The sequence below is a fragment of the Chionomys nivalis genome, chromosome 1 (genome assembly GCF_950005125.1).
Source record: "Chionomys nivalis chromosome 1, mChiNiv1.1, whole genome shotgun sequence".
NCBI lineage: Eukaryota > Metazoa > Chordata > Mammalia > Rodentia > Cricetidae > Chionomys > Chionomys nivalis.
In genome coordinates this window covers 28,900,597-28,922,414 of record NC_080086.1, presented here as the reverse complement: position 1 = coordinate 28,922,414, position 21,818 = coordinate 28,900,597, and the positions used below count along the sequence as shown (strand labels likewise).

General features: G+C 48.6%; 1 protein-coding gene across 4 annotated transcripts in view; it reads right to left on the bottom strand.

Annotated features, from left to right (window-relative positions):
* Nucleotides 1-21,818, bottom strand: part of Mical3 (microtubule associated monooxygenase, calponin and LIM domain containing 3) — a 198,827-nt gene that overhangs the window by 172,225 nt on the left and 4,784 nt on the right. The window contains exon 1 of one of the 4 annotated variants that reach the window (XM_057769703.1): nucleotides 9,682-9,809. The exons of the other annotated variants lie outside the window; for them this stretch is intronic. The gene's annotated coding sequence lies outside the window, so the exon portion shown is untranslated. Of the gene's footprint in view, nucleotides 1-9,681; nucleotides 9,810-21,818 lie in introns of those variants that run through there. 4 annotated transcript variants of the gene reach the window in all.

Here is a 21,818-nt window from a genome sequence, read left to right as displayed (position 1 = left end):
AGAATGCTGAGCAGCAGGGACGAGGCAGACAGTAATCAGAGAGCCAGCAAGAGGGGGAGGCAATTAGAAGGGCGCAAGTGAAGTCAGTCTTGGATGGGACTGCAGGAGAGGCCCAGCAGCAGGTTGAGCTCCTCCCTGAAGCTGGCACTGCTCAAGCTTCCTGTCCTGCATGCCCGCTCTCAGGACAAGAACCTGCTCCTAGTTCACTGCAAGGCCTGAACCCACACATGCTGCCCAAGGCTACTTCTTACCTGAGAGGGAACCCAGGGCCCCAGGCCTGCACTCCAAGTTCAGAAGCAGAGGCATAAAGGGCACTGTGTGCCTAACATGTGCCTGGAGGAATTCTGCCGGCCTGTAGCCGTGAAGCAGAGGCATGCCATCTACCACCCCAATGATCCTGAGAAGGAAATGGAGCCCAGGGAGGTTAAGGAACACACATGAGGTCATACACTCCCATCTGCCTCTACCCTTGAGTCAAAACCACTGTGTATGAGCTGAGAGAGCTCAGACAAGCTAGTCTCTCCGATCCTTATGCTCCCAACCTATCCAGAAGGCATCACATAACTATGCATACTAGTGTAAGGAGAAAAAAGAGACCATAACATAAAGGGCACTTCTAAAATAGACACCAGGAGACAGATTCCCTTTCTAACCCAGCCAAATCCCTCCCTTACCATAGGAGCCCTCTCGGTGCCACTGACTGTCCTGTCTTTTGCAGGTGCTCAAGTATGTTAGAGCCCGCAAGAGCTTGCAAAACAACCTGGTAACAAACAAAAGACAGGCAACGCTACATGGGACGCATGAGGAGGCAGCGCAGTTGGGAAGACGGCACAGGCAACTTCTGGCGTGCCGATGAATAGTGCATGAGCACAAGCTGGGCCAGCCAGCCCGTGCCAACGCGGCAGACACCCTGACTGACAGCCTATGACGGCACCTAGCTCTACCACACCCGCAAGCCAAGACAGCAGGCCAGGGAAGCTGGAGGCCAGGTCCAGTGGCCTCAGTGCCTGAGGCTGCATGTCTGGTAGTGGGATGAAGAAGTAAAAGCGACGGGAGAGCAGGGGAGGCTGCTCATATGTGCAATCACAGGCCTCTGGAAGCTCAAGGCTGCCTGGCCATATAGCAAGACCCTGTTTCAAAACCCAAAACAAAAAGACAAGCAGTCATTTGTACCAATGGTGAAAGATCAGAATGCTTAAAGATCACATACGGACAAAACGTCACGATCCTAGAGAAGGAACTATGTCACACAAGACAGGCACTATTTTATTGGAGGGGGACACATTTCCGTGCATCACCTTTAGGCCCATGAGCACTGCTCTGGGATCACTGGCCAGAAAAAACTCTACAGGAACAGTGTGGACCAAACATGCTCACCAAATAGAATCAAGTCGGTCCACAAGAGCAGAGGCTGGAAGACACTTGACTTGTTTCCTGGCTATACAAGCCATTTCCACTAGAACGGAGCTAAGTGACCCAAAGGTCCCGGAAAACGGGAGACTAAAAAGAAGCAAAACTGTATGTCACTGAGCACACAGCACTGAGAGGTCCAAGGAGGCGTTTGTCCACATCAGCCCCCAAATATAGCAAGATGAACAAAAGGTGGGGACTTCAGAGGGGAATCTGAAACATGACACAGGACTCCACCCAGGCTCCGAGGTCAGAGCAGGAACAGTGTTGGAGCTGTGGCTGCAGAGAAGCCCTGGCCGTCCTAACATGGTTCTAAACCCCAAAGTGACCAAGAGGATTGGCAGAACACCTGCGAAGAGGGTGTGGCCGGCAGTATGTCCTCTAGAAAGGTCTACACTGCCACTGGACTACCTGTCTCTCTACTTGGCAAGCAGTGGCTAGGCACGGACAAGGGCACCTGCCAAGAGATCCCCAGTGGGGATGGACCCAATGGCAGTCAGTCTGCAGGAAGGGGAGGTGGCCCAGCCCTTCCTGCAGCCAGGGTCCTTGGGGAAGAGCTACAAAACAACCCAACCCAGTTGGCAAAATACAAACATCCCAGCCTCAAGCACAGGGGGCAGGTGAAGTCTAGAAAGCCTCACAGTAGTAAGCGAGAGACAAGCAAGCCAGCCTAGGAGAGTGTCGTGCTGCAGCAGTATGGATCTGCTTGCCGCCAAAGTGCAGGGATTTTGACCAGATAAATCACTTATCACCATACAGGATGGCGTACCGCTTTTGTGCTGCCCCGCACAAATATGGTAACTTCCTGCAGCCTCTGTCGTTCTTCACTAAACATGGCAAGTGCGAACCTGACGCCCTTAGGGAAATGCCCGCTCCTTGCTCTCTGGCTGAGTGTGACACAGACCCAGGAGCTCTCCTTATTCCGCCTTCTCTGCCAGGGCTGGGCACACAGCAGTCAGCGAATCCTGAGGGCTTGACTCAACTTACCACTGGCTATTTCTTCTTCAATCCCTCGTCCTTTGCTTCCTCAATGGGTCATCTTATATGACGGTAATTATAGGCTCGGCTTTATGCAACTCACTGAGTTTATGGATATGACCTTACTGTCAAAGAGGGAAATGGTGCGTGTACATAGGGCACTTGACCCATGCGGACACTCGGGATGCAGCAACTATGATGGCTACTCCGTGATTACCATCAAGTTCATTTGTTCAGAGGCCCTTAAAACACCAACGACAGAATGCTGGCTCCTGCCCCCACCTCTGTAAGGCTGGTTTTGAGAATAGCCTACCTGTCTGGGAGACAAACTGACAGTATCCAAGTTTCTAGTTAAATACTTCCTTTTTCCATTTTCACGGGGCAATAGGTGAATCGAACTGGTCAAGGCCTAACTGGGTCAAAGGCTCCACTTTAAAAAGTCCGCTGGTCAGTTAATTACACACAGTGGAAGGTTCCCCAGCCGACCTCCTAGCCATGAAGAAACTAAGGTGATGACACCTGATTCGGGCTTTAGCCTCGGGAATGACAAACCCATGCCAGGGCCAGTGAGACGGCTTAGTGCGTAAAAGTGCTTGTGGCACAAGTCTGACCAGAGTCTGATCCCTAAAATCCACAGTGAAAGGAGAGAACCAACTCCCGAAAGCTGTGTGCATGCATGCACGTGCGCACACACACTATACACCATTAATCACTATACACACAGACTATACACTATTAACCACTACACACACACACACACACACACACACACAGTACACCATTAACCACTACACACACACACACACAGAGTACACCATTAACCACTAAACACACACACACACACACAGTAACAGAAAATAAAATCACTGAAAATTTAAAAGAGAAACTCACCCCAGGCAGTAAAAAAGGAAACGGTACAAATGAACAAGGCTGTACTCAACACTTCCTAGACACCGCAGCACAGCCCATGGCCCATGAAGACCTTTCTACAGCCCCATGCAGGCCTCCAAATAAGAGAAATATGGCCAGACATAGGCCAGGCAGTGGTGGCGCACACCTTTAATCCCAGCACTCTGGAGGCAGAGCAGGCGGATCTCTGTGAGTTTGAGACCAGTCTGGTCTACAGAGAAAGTTCCAGGACAGGTTCCAAAGCTAACAGAGAAATCGTCTCGAAAATCAAAAATGGCCAGACATGGAGGGATACATCTTTAATCCCAACACCTTTAACCAGGAGGCAGAGAGAGGAGGACCTTCGAGTTCAAGTCCAACCCTGTCTACAAAGCAAGTTCCAGGTCCAGGGTGGCAGAATGAGACCCTGTTTCAAAACAAACAAAGCTAATGTTTCCTCACCCATCCCCCGAAGGCATTTCAGCCAGGTGACTAGAGGGAAGGGGATGTGTAATTACAGTTTTTCAAAGTCACAGGAGTTGCCAGACCGTGGTGGCACACACCTTTAATCCCAGCACCTGGGAGGCCGAAGCAGGCGGATCTCCGAGTTCCAGGCTACCCTGGTCTACGGAGTGAGTCCCAGGACAGCCAGGGCTACAAAGAGAAAAAGTCATAGGAGTCTGTGAGGCCACAGGGAACCCTAACACCACTACCTTCTTAGTCGAGAGAGGGCTGGTAACAGCACTGCCCCCTGCTCCAGCTGGCGGCACCCAGGCTTGCTTAGGCCTCTGAAGAGCACTCAGGACACAGGCTGCAGTCAGGGCTGTCCAGTGTCGGCTACCATGATCACATGATCAGGGCTGTTATTAGCCCGGTGGTTCCAGCGGGTTGCTCTCCCCACCTCTCCCTTCGCCATTCCAGAACCCTGAAATCCCAATCCCAAGGCAGTTGGGGGGTGGGGTGGCTATTCTCCCCCCTCCCTCTTCTCCCCAGGCTCCCGAGGTAGAGAGCCTTCCCAGGCTCCAGAGGCAAGAAAGAGAAGGCAGGATCAAACAAAGTAGATCTGTCAGTTTAAATGGTGCTGGGGGTTCAAGGGCTCAGCCACAGGGCCACGCCCACAGCCCTGCACAGGTCTTTTAAAGCACTAAAGGAAAGTCAAAGACTGGTTAGCCTCTCCGTTATGTTGTCCTCTTCCCAGGGTTCACCAGAATGAGTCTTTCATCACATATACAACGTAACAGCAGCTGTAGACCCTGCCAGTGCAGAAAGCCCCCTCTGCTGGCCACCAGCCCCTCTCCTCAACTTCACCAGCAGTCTCAACTCCAGAGCCAGGCCCTACAGAGGGAAGCAGCCCTTGACAGACACAAAAGGGCTCCACCATCTCCCTGGGCTCTTCCTGTCCAGCAGAAGCTTCTGTCCCCACAGCTTTCGCTGAGGTAAAATCCACAGTCCCCCTTCTCCCATCTCTGCTCTGAAGATCTCTTCCTTTCATGTTCTAAGAGGCAGCAGTCCCCCATCCTCCCGTGTAAATCTAACCAGCCAATGGAGACGTAGCAGGGAGAGAAAACCGCCTTCCGGTCTTCAACAGTCCTATCTGCATGGCTTCAGACAGCTGAACCGCCCTCGAGAAAACAGCCGATCACACATGACTGAGCCACGCCGGGACAGCCGTGTCATTCTGCCTCATGGTGTATCTAAGCACCCAGGTGTGTGACCTCTACCCCACCCCACCCAACCCCACCGTCCCAGAGGACTCTGACAAGTGGAGCCAGAGACCACAGAGGAGTTAGTTGCCTGGAAGGGGAGGGAAAGTCCACTGAATGAATTTAGGTAAATTTCCAAACAACGTCCCCTCCACTTCCCACATAACTGGACAATGTGCTGTATGATCCACGGACGCTAAGCACCAGAAATGAAGCAGGTGTTCAACTTCCCAGCAGAAGCAGAGAAGTGCAGCCGCCTTTCTGCAGACCTTAGCAAAAGCGCCAGATCTCCAAGGCTACTATTTCAGCCGGCGAGAAGCCGAAAAGGCCTGAGCACTGGAGATGGCTGCGGCTGCGGGTCGGAGGATCACGTCCCCCATCCCTGAACCACTTCCATCCTCTCTGGTCCCAATCGTCCTGTCTGCTTTGATTAAATACTTCACACGCTCCATATATAAATGTCTTTTTTACTTCTGGGTTTTTTCCCCCTAAAGTAATGACTGTCCACTGCAGAAAGTAGGGGTGGAGGGAAAAGCAGGTGTCAGGACCCCCAAAACCTGCCCATTAGTCACCACTATGGCCTGGGGCTGGGAAGATACTTCCCAGAGTAAGACCCTAGGCTGACCCCAGTCTTGCTTTTAGCCAGGGCTTTCTGTCACTTCCTTGTCCTGGGATTTCACCAATCCCTAGTTTGTCATCTATGAAACAGGGGGCATACCGAGAATAAGTTTATACACAGAAGTGAAGAACTGGGGTTCTGGTAGCATAGGTGCTGCCTAGCAACCAAAGAGCAGTGCCATTGCTTACCAGCAATCAGGAAAGGACAATGGTCCACCAGAAACCTTTGGGCACCAACAAGAGAGGTATAGGCGTGTTTTTCTCCAGAGGTACCAATGGAAAGTACCATGAAAAATCCAACTCCAGGATCGGAGCTGCACTCAGAGCCAATCATGGCACTTCTGCTCCTTTATCTATAAACTGGGAAAACACTGTACGATAATTTGACTACATTACAGTCCAGTAAGAACCAATGACATTGGGTGGGGGCGTGGCTTGCCTTGTGGAGTGAGGGCCAAGCACCTGCCTCCAGAGAGGATCAACTGGGGAAGAAAAAGAAGTTCACCTCTTCAAAAAAAGAACTGTAACTGAATCCTCAGCCTGGCTTCTGTAAAAATGTCATGCCCAATATCATGCAACATAAACAAACCAATGATGGTTCTTATTTTCCCAAGTACATTAGCTCTGATAGCCTTTTAATCTGCTCATACGACCAGCTTCAAGAAGGGAGGAGACACACATGGTGGCTCCCTGCCGAGCCCAGAGCAGAGTCCAGGACTGCTACTCCTGCCTGCTGGTCCAGCTTCAGGAATCCTGGCCACTTCTCAGATGTCACTGCCTGGGAAAATTAAGTAATGATTCTGGTTCCACTTGGACATGCCAATGCACCAAGTAAAATCCTCACCTACAAGAGCAATCAACACACACACACACACACAAAGAGTAATCAACACCCCAGAGGCAGAGGCAGGCGGATCTCTGAGTTCGAGGCCAGCCTGATCTACAGAGCTAGTTCCTGGACAGTCAGGGTTACACAGAGAAACCTTGTCTCGAATCATCCCCCCCCCCAAAAAAAGTAATCAACAGATGGAAGAAAGGGTCGGCCCCCTACTGAATGGCAGTTAAGAAAGGCCTTCCTTTCACAATGCCAACACTGGACCTGGGGAGATGATGGCTCAATGGTTGAGAAGACTCACCTCTCTTCCAAAAGACTAAAGTTCGACTCCCAGCACCCATGTCAGGCAGCTCACAACCACTTGTAACTCCAGCTCGAGGATCTGACACCCTCCTCTTGCCTCCAAGGGCGCCTGCACACATGTGACACACACAGAGACACACTCACACTCCCCTGTAAATAAAAATAACTATTTAAAATGGTAACATATTGCTGGGTGTAGTGGGTCATACGGGTCATCTCCGCACTCGTGAAGTAGAGGCAGGAGGATCAGGGGCTCCCTTGCCACAAAGCAGAATTAGGCAGGTCATCCTTGGCTATATAAGGAGTTCAAGGCTAGCCCAGACTATACAAGAACCTATCAAAAAAAAAAAAAAAAAAAAGGAACACACAAGGGCCAGATATAGTGGCACAGTGGTAATTCCAGCACTGAGGCAGAAGCTTCAAGGGTGCGGAATCAACCTGGGTTACTTAGCAAGTTAAGGCCAGACTAGAACAGACATAAAGAGACCCTGTCTCCAAACAAACCAACCAACGAACAACAACAAAAAATGTATAAGGCAGATGGAAAACCTCAGTTTTCCTTCTTTGACTTCTCCCAGTCTAGAAGTGCTTCACTTACAACCTCCTATTAAAATGTCTAGAAAGCTAAGACGTGGGAGAGGGAGGGAGGGAGGGGAACTGATCTCCCAGTGCACAGAAAGGAGGATGAGGCTCAACTCCATCCCCACCCAGATTTTCCAAAGAACACCTAACATGTACTCTCAGCACTGTGCAAAGAACACCTCCATGTCCTCATCACCGTGAGAAGAACACCTACTATGTCCTCAGCACTGTGAGAACACCTACTATGTCCTCATCACCGTGAGAAGAACACCTACTATGTCCTCAGCACCGTGAGAACACCTACTATGTCCTCAGCACCGTAAGAACACCTCCATGTCCTCAGCACCATGAGAACACCTATTATGTCTTCAGCACCGTGAGAACACCTACTATGTCCTCAGCACTTAATAAAGAACACCTACTATGTCCTTAGTACCATAAGAACACCTACTATGTCTTCATCACCATGAGAACACCTACCATGTCCTCATCACCATAAGAACACCTATTATGTCCTCAGCACCGCGAGAAGAACACCTACTAAGTCCTCAGCACCGTGAAAAGAACACCTACTAAGTCCTCAGCACCGTGAAAAGAACACTTAGTAAGTCCTCAGCACTGTGAGAAGAACACCTACTATGTTCTCAGTACCATGAGAACACCTACTATGTTCTCAGCACCACAAGAAGAACACCTACTATGTCCTCATCATTGTGAGAAGAACACCTACTACGTCTGCGGCACTGCGGGAAGCACCCTTCCCTCATGATCTTCTCTCCCACACCTAGAAACCACAGGATATAAACATCCTGGTAGGGCAAAAGCCCCAACCGGCTGGCAGTCAGGTTTTAGACTTCTCAAAAGTGGGCACTATCCTAAACACAGAAAAGAGCTCTAGCTGAGGCACCAGGTCCAAGTTCTAAACGATTTTGTGGAACCGCCCACCAAACAGTCATAGCTGTAATTCTGAAATCAACTCCTGCTACTTAGTACACCGCTAAAAGATACTTTAAGACTTTTACAACCTAGAGCCTAAGAAAAGCTCACTGTAAGGCTAGAAGAACTGACTTGTGTGCATGTGGCAATCAAGTACGAAATTTATGACATCCTCTTAAAGGCTCTAGGGAGACACGCTCACAGAAGGCAGCCACAAAGAACAGCATCCTCGGTGGCTGGGTCTTGAGTGAACTTATTCCTGCTGGCAGCAGCAATCTGTAAGATGTCTTTCCCGTCATAAAATCTCACTCTCACCATCAACCCAAATGATTGTGTGTGCGGCAGACTGTCAAATGGGGCCAAACACACACTGATGCCCTGGTATTTAAATGCTATCCTCTCCATCCACGGCGCACTTTAAATAAACAAATACCACTGTCTGAAATGATCTCCGTTGCTCTGCATTAATCCACTTCACACAAGCCATAATTAATGTCTGACTTAAGCACTAAAATCAAAGCAATACGGATGTGGTGTGTATTCTTGAAAACAACTTTCTGTCTCCAGACTCGGGAGGGAAAAAAAATCAGTCAAGATACAAGGCTGACCCACGACCCCAATTGCGCTGAGGCGCCTGAAGGACCCCTTCTTCCCAGCAACAATTGTGAAAGAGCTGGATGATGCGGTCCCTGCCAAGTAGAGACGCCAAAACCTGCAATCGGCCATCACGCCGGCTGGCTGGCTGAGAACACCAGACAAACCCATATCTGGGTAGGGCTCTCCAAGGTTATTCTTAAGCGAGGGATGTCTAGTGTGCCACGGGAACCTCCAACAGTGTTGTCACGTTGAAAGGCAGTTAGGAAGGGGGGTGGCGCTGAAATAAGAGGCCCCGGTGGTTGCCTGCACCCCACTCAGTCTACCACCAGACGGAAATGTCAAGAGTTCCCTCATGGCCACCTGCCATAACGACCTCAGCAACCTACACACTGCGCCTGCTGGGATCCAGACTAGGGACATCGGGGAGCGCAGTCCCACTCCGGGCTAGGTCTTCACCCCTACAAAGCCGTCTTGGGCACACCCAGTACAAGCCGCTTATTCCCGTTCCTACTAGCGAGATAGCTCTCTTGAGTTCCCCCAGAGCGCGACCTGACCTAGCACCCGATTTCTGGAGGTCAGGGACCCGGACACGGGCCCGGCAACGCGGGAAGCGCAGAGGGGATTCCTCGCCTCACGCGTCCGCCGGAGGCAGGCTCCAGGCACAGGGAGGGCCGGAGGTTCGGGGCTGCCGGGCAGGGTTGTCTCCAGTCACACATCGGGGCGACGCGGCCACCCGCGCCCAAAGCCATTCGGGACCCAGCCGCCGACCCCCGGTACACCGAGGCGCAGCGTGGGCGGGATGAGGCTGTCCTCCAGGAGCGCGGTGCTCACCTCTGCTTCATCCTGCTGTGTCCTCGTGGCCGGCGGGGCCACCCAGCCGCGCGCCGGGACACGCAGCCGCAGCCCCCGCGCGCTAGCCCGCAGCGTCCGGCGCGGCAGCAGCAGCAGCAGCGGCGGCGGCAGGAGCGGCGCCGCCGGGGCGGGGCGGGCACATGGGAGGGCGGGGGCTGCGGCCCTCCAGGCTAGACCACCGACCCCAATGGGGGTGAGAGAGCTCAGGGCTCCTGCAGATCGCTCGTGCTTCTCGTTCTTAGAGACCGGGTTGCCACTTCCAGGCTCGGTTCTATCAAAATCTCACGGGTCACAGCAGAAGGTAAAGGAATGCACAGCTGCCACTCCCTCCCTCCTGCTCTCCCCCCCCACGGCCTGAACCATATGGTACGTTCCAGAATGCCCAACGGAGTAGGCGAGGAAAGAGGTGATTGGCTGGGAATCTTGGAAGGGGCGAGAAGCCACACAAAACGGCCAACTGGATAACACTGGGGGCATATCAAAACCGGCCAGACCCGGGACTGGAGGACGCCCTTAAAGGGGACTTGTTTGTTGCTCTCAGAAGCCGCCACAAAACAAAGCTAGAATTCTCTTCCTGATCTCATCCAGATGGGACAGAATAGAGATGTGTCGATTTCCGGGAGGAAAGCTATGGAAACTTCGGAGAATTGAATCCTACTATATGACTTTGAGTGGGTAACGCCAACTCCCTGCCTCAGTTTCCCTTTCCAATCCAATGAGGACGTTAGACCACACTTGACCTCTAGGAAGCCTTTCTCTTATTTCCTCATCCCTTGCATGAGATTATTAATCTCTTCAATTCCAGGTATCTTGAGCTTTGGTTGGAAGAGGGTAGACCTTTTGACATCACACCTTTACAGACGTTACAGTCTACAGTCTCTTATCGCGGGAAGGTAGGTCGAATATTCTTTTGAGGCCCTTAACACGTGTTAAAGAAGAGCATTCTTCTACCCGGGTGTGTAGACCCCACCTACTAAGGTCTGCGCTCCCAGAGGCTGACGAAACTTCAGTTAATTCTTCACTGGCCTGCCGGACTGTGCTGGATTCCGGCCTTCAGCAACAAATCCACGGCTGATGACCCTTGGGCCCTGCTGAGGAGTGTTCCTGACTGGTCTGTAGTACACCACTCAACTACGCAGGATTCCCGGTTCTCTCAATAGCCCTCCATGTCTAGCTGAAGACCTCGCGAACATTCCTGAAGGCCTGGTCTGCTCCGTTTTGGACTATCATTCCAGAAAGCCAGAACTGCCTTAGACCCATTGCTCTGTACATTTTTTAAAACTTATTATTTGTGGGCTGGCGTGGGGGTGCTGGCGGGCACGTGTGAAGGTCAGAGGACAACTTTCAGGGGTCAGTTCTCTCCTTCCACCATGGGTCCTTAGGGATCAAATGTGGTGACCAACGCATTTTACTGATGAATTCTCTCGCAGGCCCTCCACTTCCTTTATTTCAGAAATTTTCAGCCTGTGGTCCTCAGCGTCCAAACTGTAAGGTATTCAGGATGCCTTTCCTAAGAGTTCCACTTGCATCCAGACAATGCATCTTCCAACCATTGTCCAGAGACTCCCAGAAGTTCGGTTCTGATAGGCAGCCTTCCTGGACGGGCTAACGTAGTGGCTGATGTATACGTCCTCCCATTTCTACCTTGTGTCCTCGTGACCCCAATTTTCCATGTTTTCTGCCCCCAGATGTAATCCTCTTTCCCTAGAATCCCACAGCTGCTGCTGCTTGTGTTTATTAACTGTTATGGTTTAGATAAGGAGCGTCCTTCAGAAAGGCTCCCTCTTTGCTGCTGGGTCCCCAGCTGGTTTGCTATTTTGGGAGGTGCTGGAAACCTTAGGAGGCGGGGCCTAACTGGATGAAGTAGGTCATTAGGAGTCAGGCCTTGGAGTTATCTTACCCCTGACCTCTTCCTGTCTTTCTGCTCACTATCCACCGTGAGGTGCACGTGTTCCTGCTACCCTGCTCCTCTGCCTGTGAGCAGGGGCCCCAAGTCAACAGAGCCAGGAACCAAAGATGGAAACCCACGAATTAAAAGAATTCGTCCCTTAAACTGTTTATGTGAGGTATGTTTGTGTGAAGAAACTGACTAACCAGAACAGTATATCTTACGAGCTGGGCACTGTTGGGAGGGGCTTGTGTGGGTCACCTTGTTCCGACCTCACATCAGCGCTATGAAGTGCGTTATTTCCATCCGTACGAGAGAAAAACAGTGTGGAGGAGCTAGCTCATCAGTGCACGGGCACGGAGAAGCCTGGCTCTAGGGGCCACCCTCAGAGTCCTACAGCGCAGCCCTGTACTGGGGACGGGGTAGGGGAGAGGGAAGAGGGGAGGTGAGGGATTGTTTTGTTGTTTGTTAACTTGACATATGCCAGGAGTATTTGGAAAGTGGGAATCTCAACTAAAGAAGTACCTCCGTCAGATTGGCCTGTAGGGAAGTCTGTGAGGCATTTTCTTGATTAATGATTGATGTAGGAGGACCCAGCCAACTGTGGGCAGTGCCACCCCAGGGGTCCTGGGGTATGTAAGAAAGCAGGCTGAGCAATGTGGGGAGCACAGCAGTAATCAGCACACCTCCACGGCCTCTGCATCAGCTCCTGCCCTGGCATCTTGTCATGATGGACTACAGCTATAAGCTGAAAGAAACACTTTCCTCAAGTTGGTTTTGTTCACGGTGGGTTTTTTTTTTTTTAATCATAACAACTGAAAGCAAACCAAGACAAACGTCCCCTATTTTTCATAAATCTACAACACTCTAATAAGAGATCATGCCAGGGCTGGGGGCCCTAGGTAGAGTGAATGCTTGGCTTGCTGGAAGCCCCAGGTTTGATCCCCAGCGAAAGAGAGGGAAAGGGGGAGAAAAAGAAGCAAGGATGGGAAGAGAGCAGAGGGGAAAGAATGTCAAACACACACTTCTGTTTCTGTACGGGGAATATCATTTGAACGGTGAAGCAGGCTGTGTGAAACTCAGGCCAAAGTTTATCTACGAAAGGAATGAAACAGCAGCTCACATAGTAGCCCAACATGGCCAAGGTTAAGAAAACTGCTAAATCAGACTGTCTGTCCCTTGGTAGGCAGAGGCAGCAATGGTTGCAAGTTCCTGGTCAGCCTGGTGTACGTTCTGAGATCCTGCCTGAGCAAAACCAGAGCTTTGGGCTGTAACTCAGTATACACATTGCCTTGGGTTCCGTCCCCGAGACCTCCAAAGCAAAATAAATGGAGCCTGGTCTTCCAAACTGTACGTTCTGTCCACTGCAAGCTCCCACTCCCTCACAATCCTTTTACAACGTGTAACAACTGGGCAACAATTGTAAGCACCAAGGAAAGAAATACAGAATAGCAAAATCTGCGCAGACAGGTTCAGGGGCTATGGTAGAAGAGGTGCTCACCCTGAGTGTGTTACTTCTCTGCAATGTTGGCATGTTTGGTGGCAGAAGAAGAGAAAGTGTTCCCACCACCTGGCATACTTGGAGCTGGAATGAGCTCTCTGAGCTTCCACGAGGAAGGGCAGTGTACATTGCCTCTGCACCAAGTGTTTAGTAAAAGTATTCCACCCCACTAGCAGTTAGACTACAACCCTGAAAATGCAGGCGAGGCTAATTGTTTTCTTTTTTGAGACAGGGTTTCTCTGTGTAGCTCTGGAACTCACTCTGTGGACCAGGCTGATCTCAAACTCAGAAATCTGCCTGCCTCTGCCTCCTGAGTGCTGGGATTAAAGGCGTGTGCCTCCCTGTCTTAAAAGAAAAAAGTATTTAAATTGTATTTATTTATATGTGTGTGTGTGTGAGAGTCAGAAGACAACTTGTGTTCTCTCCTTCCAACATCTGAGTCCCGATTACAGAACCTGGATTGGCAGGCTTGATTGCAAACCTCTTGCCAGCCCACGCTCACGTGATTTTACTAGTATGTCTCCCTGTTGCTAGGGTTTTGCCCTTAAGGTCCTACCAGGGAATTCCCAAGCTTTCTATAACTGAGAAACTCCCATAATGCTTTGGACAGGCTCAGATATTGGATAGGAGAATCAAAAAGGAAGGGCAGCATGGTTTAGAAGGAACTTCATTCCTGATCTGTATCCCCTGTCACAGATCCAGCAGAGAAAAGGATGAGGTGCTTCAAGTTCTTGCCTCTGGGGCTGGAGAGATGACTCAGCAGTTAAGAGCACTGGCTGCTCTTCCCGAGGACCCAGGTTCGATTCCCAGACCCCACGTGGCAGCTCACAACCACATGTAACTCCAGGGGATCTGAAGTCCTTTCTTTTGGCCTCCAGAGACACCAAGCATGCACCTGGGACACAGCATTACATGCAGGCAAAACACCCATATACATAATAATAATAAAGTAACCTTTAAAAATGTCTTTATCTTCCTCTTCTATACCAAAGTCCTAGCTTTGAACTAGCCCAGTCTGCTGGAAGACAGCTAAGGGATGCACGGGTGGCAGTGTCCCAGTACTGGAGACATCCCTGGGCTCTGAGTTTATCCCTAGACTGCTTTAACACACACACACACACACACACACACACACACACACAGTAATTCTTGATTTATATGTTTTTTGCCCTGCCGGCAGGCAGAAAAGAAAATTAAATACAACTTGACAAAAATCACATGTCTATGTCTGCATCGACTTTTTCAAAGAGCAATAGCTCCAAAGCTGAGAAAGGGTTCCTCAGACTCGCCAGCCTACATCTGCTTACAAGAGTCAGGAGTTCTACATAGCAATTGCAGGTAAAACCAAAATGGGACTCTGGAGGGGAAATCAGTTGTCAAAGCCACCATGTAAACTAGAGCCACCAGCTCACTGACTACTGCAGAATCCTAGGGTCCCACTGGCCTCAGAGAGAGACTTCCATGCCAGCGTCAGAGGGGTTCTGACCAGCTCTAGAAACTAAGCAACTCTTACTAACAAGCTTATGTCTTTATTTTAATGTTAGCGGTGCTGAAAAGAAAACCAAGGGTTTTGTACCTGCCAAGCAAGGGTTGCGACTTTGAGCTACATGAATCCTCAGCCCCAGATCTTCATGCGTAGTTGCATTATCTGAAAGTTACTCTATAGCTGTGTATATACATAGATTCATTGCTACACATGAGCCTGCGCTTTTTGAGCCTCTGTGTCAGTCCAGACTAAATGCTGTGCACTTGAAGAAACCACAGGCAAACCTACGCTAGTAAGGAGGGGATGAACCAGCTAAGGGTTCCCAATTGTTCAGGACAGTGGTTTTTAAATAGAAACATGGGCAGGGGAGGGGGTAGATGATACAGTGAATAGAGGCCCTAAGGATCTGAGTTTGATTCTCCTGAACACACATGGAAGGAGAGAACCAGCTCCCAAAGGTTGTTTTCTGACTTCCACAGGCATGCCGCACATATATACAAAATAAAATGTAATAAAAATATTAAAATAAACACACTGCCTGACCATCTTTTGGATAAGATCAAGTGTGAAATCTGAAACACGTAGCGGCGCAGACTTGTAACCTCTGAGGCAGGAGGATCAGAGGCAAAGCTAGCTTGGGCCATCAGAGACCCTGTTTCAAAAACAAAAATTCAATGAAGCTACAAAAACACATTAAGGGGTTCCTGGGAGCATAAGAGCAGCTGTGTGCACAGCAGCGCCCCCTTCCTGCAGGGGCTGTGGCTGCACTGCCACCTAGAATTGCAGATAGATACCTTCCAAGAATGATTGACAAACTAATGAGATTTTTGAGGTCATTGTGGGACTTTTGTAACTAAAGTAGGAAGGACTTCTACAGTACTTTAGCACACACAAGCCTTCAAAGCTGGACCCGAAACTCAGATTACCTTTTAAAAAGGGATTATTTATCATCATCGTCATCATTATTCCCAAATGCCAGTAAACAATTACATGCAGATTTAAACTGGGTAGCTTTTCTTCCCCTGTTCACATGAGTTGGCAATTGAAGGTGTTAAATCTTGGCTAGGGCTGGAGACATAGCTCAGTGACACTTTCTTCTCTTCCAGAGGACCTAGGTTCATTCAGTTCCAGCACCCACAAGGCAGTTAAAAAAGACTTTTAACTCCTGTTAGGAGATCCAACACTCTCTTCTGGTCTCCATGGCTACTCCACTTACATTGGTGCACACACCTACACATAGAAGAAGCAGTCATATATATGTATATATATTAAACATTTTTCCTTGGTATGATGTCTTAACAAAGACAACACAAAGGTATTGGAATAGTTAAGTGAAGTGAAACAATATTGGAAGAGAAGTTATTGGTATACTATTAATAGTCTGAGCAGCCGCACCCTGTCTCAGGATACCTTGTAGCGCTTGCACAAAGCAGTTGAGCTCATGGAAAGGTCTCAGCCAGTTTCTTCTGCAGTTCTCCTGGAGTGTGGTCGTTCAGAGACCCTCCTTCCACGGATTTCTCTCATGAGCTACTTCAATGACAAGGAGCCCCTAACAGCACGTCCACCTCAAGTACCAATTGGTCACACTGTCCCTTATGCCGCAGATCTAATATGTGCATTTTTACTGTCGTGAAAACATGCTAAGACTCCCAGAGAAGAATCCCGGGTACAGACGCAGCTGGCTCACCCACCAGAAACTGTCGCTCTGTCTGAGGATCTGAAGTATTATCAGCAGGGACATTCTCCAGAGCTGTCAAACTCGTGAAGAATGTGACCTGCCAAAAGTGACCATCATACCCCACTAGCTCTGAGGAGCCAGAGAACATCCTTGGCTTACTTTCCTGTATGGGGTGATCGTGTTATAATTAGGCAGACAATTTACTAATCGGAAAAGCTTCAAGGCTGGGCATAGTGACACATACCTTTAATCTTAGGGAGGCAGAGGTAAGTGAGTCTCTGTGAGTTCAAGACCAGCCAGGGTTTCAGTCTGATATAAGCCATTTAAAATTTCCTTTTTACTTCTACATTTACTTATTTTTATGAGGGAAAGGGATGCATGTCATAGTGCTCAAGTAGAGGTCAGAGGACGACCTGTGGGAGTCAGTTCTGTTCCCTCCATTCTGTGGATTCTTGGAATTGCTGTCAAGCTCTGGTGGCAAGCACCCTTTATTCCCTGAGCCATCCCACTGGCCTTAAACTGGTCCTGTGACACATTAAGTTTGAAAATAATATGTTTTTTTTTCTAAGTCACTAGGAGCTTGTTACAGCAAATGTTTTCGTGGCATTTGACAGAACTCAAAATGATTTCTTTGAAACAGGTTCAAATCTAAAAATAAAATCAAGTAAAACTAACTCAGTGAGAAAAAGTCTCTATTTAAAAAAGAAAAACAAAGCCGGGCGATGGTGGCACACGCCTTTGATCCCAGCACTCGGGAGGCAGAGGCAGGCGGATCTTTGTGAGTTCAAGACCAGCCTGGTCTACAGAGCTAGTGCCAGGACAGGCTCCAAAGCTACAGAGAAACCCTGTCTCGAAAAACCTAAATAAATAAATAAATAAATAAAAGAAAAACAATCAAACCACCAAAACATACATTTTATATAATAACAAAATATAAAAAATGAAATCAACTGGATTTGGAGAGATGGCCCAGCAGTCAAGAGCACTTACTGCTGGTCTAAAAGAACACACATGGTTAAGCAGTCAAGAGCAATGGTTGCTCTTCCAGAGGACCCAGGTTTGATTCCCAGACCCCATGTGGCAGTTCACTACTCTCTGTAACTCCAGTTCTGGGGACCCAACACCTTTTCTGGCCTCAGCAGACACCAGGCTTGCATGTGGTGCATGAACATCCACGTGAGCAAAGCACCCAGACACAGAAAATAATAAATAAATCTTTTGAAAAATGAAGCCAACTGACAGAATGAAGAAGACAATTGGTAATAGATGTGAGAACCTCAGAGTCTGTCCAAATGCTTTCTCCTTTTGCTGTTCCATACTTAGAGTATGTCTGGTGAGAAATATAATTTTCCTGCAAGACTTATTAGGAAGTTAGAGGAAATAACTTAAAACTATTTAAATATCTTATAAATAATATGAATGTGCATCCGCTTCAAGAGCCAGGCGTCCCTCGCTTCTCTGAAGACAGAACCCTGACTGGGAAAGTGCTGGGGAAGCACACACAGGGCAGCGCATCAGCACAGCAGACGCAGTCGCCACTTCTGACTCTAGGCCTGCAAACGCCAGGTCAGATGAAATGGCTCAAGGCACTTGTCACCAAGTTTGGGGACCCGAGCTCAGTTTCCAGGATTCATATGGTGAAAGGAGAGGACCATCTCTCACAAGCTGTCCTCTGACTTCCTCTGTACACCATGGCACAGAAGCATAAACATATATACACATAAACTAAATAAATAAACAATAAAAAAAGATTAACTTGGGGCTTAAAAGACACTATAGGTTCTACCCTAGCATTGTAAAAACGGGTAGTATAGTGCAATGACAAGAAGTTAATTAAAAAAAATACTTAGGAGAAGAAAAGCAGGGGCTCCACCCAAGCTCAAGCTTCCGCGCAGTTGGTCACTAATGGACACCATACAGAGTTACCTTCAGCCCCAAGCCTGCTGGGGCACCAGGGAAAAATGAGGCTAGACCCTCCTAGCCAAGCTCTTCCTTCTGGATCTCCTTGCCCGTTCACCCGAGGGTGCTGTCCCAATCATCATCCAGGGACATAGGGGATCCCAAGGCCATGCACTTTTGACTACTAGGCTGGGACACTTGGTGCCATTGGCTTCATGCTTGACCTTTGTGGGTTTGCCCGCCCAGCATCCACCATACCCAGGAACAGGACTTGAAGGCAGCAAGGTGGACACTCAGCTTAAGGCCCTGTTTTTCCAATTATGAGCCAGTGGCAGGAAGCCTGACTAAAGGCACTCTGACCTCCCTTCCTAGACTGTGAGTGGGAAGCAGAGATCCACAGAGGAACGAGAAAGATCAGGGTGTTGTGAAATATTTAACTATGTAAAGTTATGTTACATTTGTTTATGTTGTGGAATATTGCTTTAGCTATGTAAAGGTGTGCTACATTTGTTTCTGCTACATTTGTTTAGTTATGAAAAGATGTACTGCTGTTTCACCTTGCCTGCCTAAGGCACCTGATTGGCCTAATAAAAAGCTGAATGACCAATAGCTAGGTAAGAGAGGAACAGGCAGAGCTGGCAGACAAAGAGAATAAGTAGGAGGAGAAATCTAGGCTCGAGAGGAGAAAGAAAAGAAGAGAGAACTGGGGAGAAAGAAAGGGAGCTGTCCAGGGCCAGCTAGTCAGTCAGGTAGACGCCAGCCAGACATAGAGATGGCAGGAAAGTAACATATACAGAAAGAAAGGTAAAAGGCCTCAAGGCAAAACATAAAGAGAAACAAATTAAAATAAGAGCTAAGGTAAGGCCAAGCATTCACAACTAATAAGAAGTTTCCATGTCATGATTTGGGAGCTGATTTGGTAGCCTAAAAGAAAAAGCCTGATGCACCAGGGCAAGTTCTTCCAACCAAGAATATGCCGAGGAAGAAAGCTAGTCACTTTTAGATCTCTTCCCTGCCTGCCTGGTTCTCATACTTCCTGGTACCTGGAAATCACCTTTCCGTGGGCTAATTCACAGCCTCTCTCTAACTTTCCTCAGCCCGAGTCTACTTCTGTTGTTTGCTCACCCCCAACCATTGCCCCCGTTCCACCCCTTCTAACCTCACCTGTGCCATTGCCACCCTATTTGGTTATAAAGTACTATAAGGCAATTGAACTACAGAGACATTCATGTATTTTCCCCAAGGTCGCGCAACTAATGAGTATCATGGTCAGAATTTGAACCCAAGTTTTGGTACGAAGGCATGATGGGAGTGACGGTTTGTTACACAACCGAGATGAGTTTAAATGCTCACCTCCCTGTATTCCACATAAAAACCCAACCCATGCTATTATGTCTGGATTGCAATGACTCTAAACAAGAAAAACGGAAACAGCAATGCTCCCTTCTCGGAGCTGTCCAGGGCTGCTTCAAGTGCTGCATATATAAGAATTTGGCGCCGGGCGGTGGTGGCGCACGCCTTTAATCCCAGCACTCGGGAGGCAGAGGCAGGCGGATCTCTGTGAGTTCGAGACCAGCCTGGTCTACAAGAGCTAGTTCCAGGACAGGCTCCAAAGCCACAGAGAAACCCTGTCTCGAAAAACCAAAAAAAAAAAAAAAAAAAAAAAAAAAAGAATTTGGCCTAAGGTATTGCAGTGGTTTGAAAGACAATGGCCCCCAAAGGGAATGGCACTATTAGGAGGTGTGGCCTTGTTGGAGGAAGTGTGTCACTGTGGGGGCGGGCTTTGAGGTCTCTTTTGCTCCAGCTTCCCTCAGTGTGACTGTCAGTTGACTTCCTGTTGCCTATGAGTCAAGATGTGGATTCTCAGCTATAGTACAACATTTGTCTGCATGTGGCCATGTGCCCCTCCATGCTCCCAGCTGTGATGATGATGGACTGAACCTCTGAAACTGTAAGTGACCCCCTCAATTACGTGTTTTCATTTATAAGAGTTGCCGAGGTCATGGTGTCTCTTCATAGTAGTAAAAACCTAACTAAGACAGGTATGCACTAACATTAGTTTGGCTGACCTAAAAGTGCAAATCACACCCTACACAGAGAAGCAAACAGAATAACTGACACCAGATCCAGTCCAAAGATTGCTGCTTCTGTGTAGATCCCAACAGAATCTCCAAATCTCTCTCTCTGCCAAATCTCTCACAACACACACACACACACACACACACACACACACACACACACACGGAGGTCAAAGGACAATTTCCAAGAGTTGTCTCTCTCCTTCCACCAAGTAGGTCCCAGAAATCAAACTCAGTTGTCAGGCTTGGCATCAGGTGCCTCTACCCAATAAATCATCTCGTTGGTCCTATATCAGGTTTTAAAACATGGATATTTCTCAGTGTCTAGTCCATGGAATGTCTACCAGGAAATTCAGGTACCCTTAGCCGTGTGTGTGTGTGTGTGTGTGTGTGTGTGTGTGGTGTGTCACAGGGCTAGCATAAAGACTCACTCACTCAAAACCTCCACTGCCCGCCTTTGGAGGAGTAGAGCCAGGTTATCCATTCCTCTTGGGATGATGAAAATGAGGCACACATGGGAAAGAGGGCTGGGCGGGGGTGCAGGAGAGAGGTGCACCAAAACTATGTACGTGTGAAAATGGCACAAGGAAGCCTGCTACTTTGCACGTTAAAATAAAAAATAGAGAGGGCACAGAGACGCCCTCTGAGGCTCAGCTGAGTTTGCTCAGCAAGGCACAGGTTAAGCAGAGCCTGGGAACTGGGTGCCAAGAAGGGAAACACAGAAAAAGAGAATGGTTTCTCAGGTAGCTTTTATTTTGTTCCACTTTCTTCCTCCTTCTGCCTTTCTCATTTGATTATACTGCCACCCATGTTAGGATTTACAGGACAGGCTCTCCCAGAGCTCTGGTCATTGCCTTAACCCTGAGGTGTGACTTACTTAAAATGCTCTACACACACACACACACACACACACACACACACACACACACGTTTCTTATGGAACCTAGGTCCTCAGGTATTCCTAAGCAAAGTCTCTACTCTAACCACTGAGGTCCACTCCCAGCCTTATTATCTCTTTTCCCTCTGTTGCCCTCCCCCCTTTTTGAGACAAGGTCGCTTTCTCTGTGCCCAGGCTGGCCCTGAACTTGAACTCATTACATGGCTCACATTGTCTTGAACCCAGAGCAATTCTCCTGCATCAGCTTTCCAAGGACTGGTGTTCCGCATATGAGCCATCAATCACCCAGCTCGGCTTTGACGTCATTTTTTTTTTTTTTTTTGAAATATTGTCTCTGGATGTATCCCAGGCTTTCCCTAGGTATTATCATGTTGTATTCCCCCAGACTGGAGCAGTGCAGAGACCAGGCCAGAGCAGATGAGAGAGTATTACCCTGAAACATCTATAGTATTATGTGTTAAAGTTTTTTATTTTGTTTTGATATTATCTTTTTGTTTTTGAGATAAGGTTTTAGTCTGTAACCTGGCTGACCTCAAACTTGAGGGAATATTCCTACTTCAACTTCTTGTTAATGGTTTTTAAAAACTCTTAACCAGCACTATGGAAACAGAAGCAGGAAGATCCCTATGAGTTTGAGGCTAGCCTGGTCTACATAAAGAGTTCCAGAACAACCAGGGCTATGTAGGAA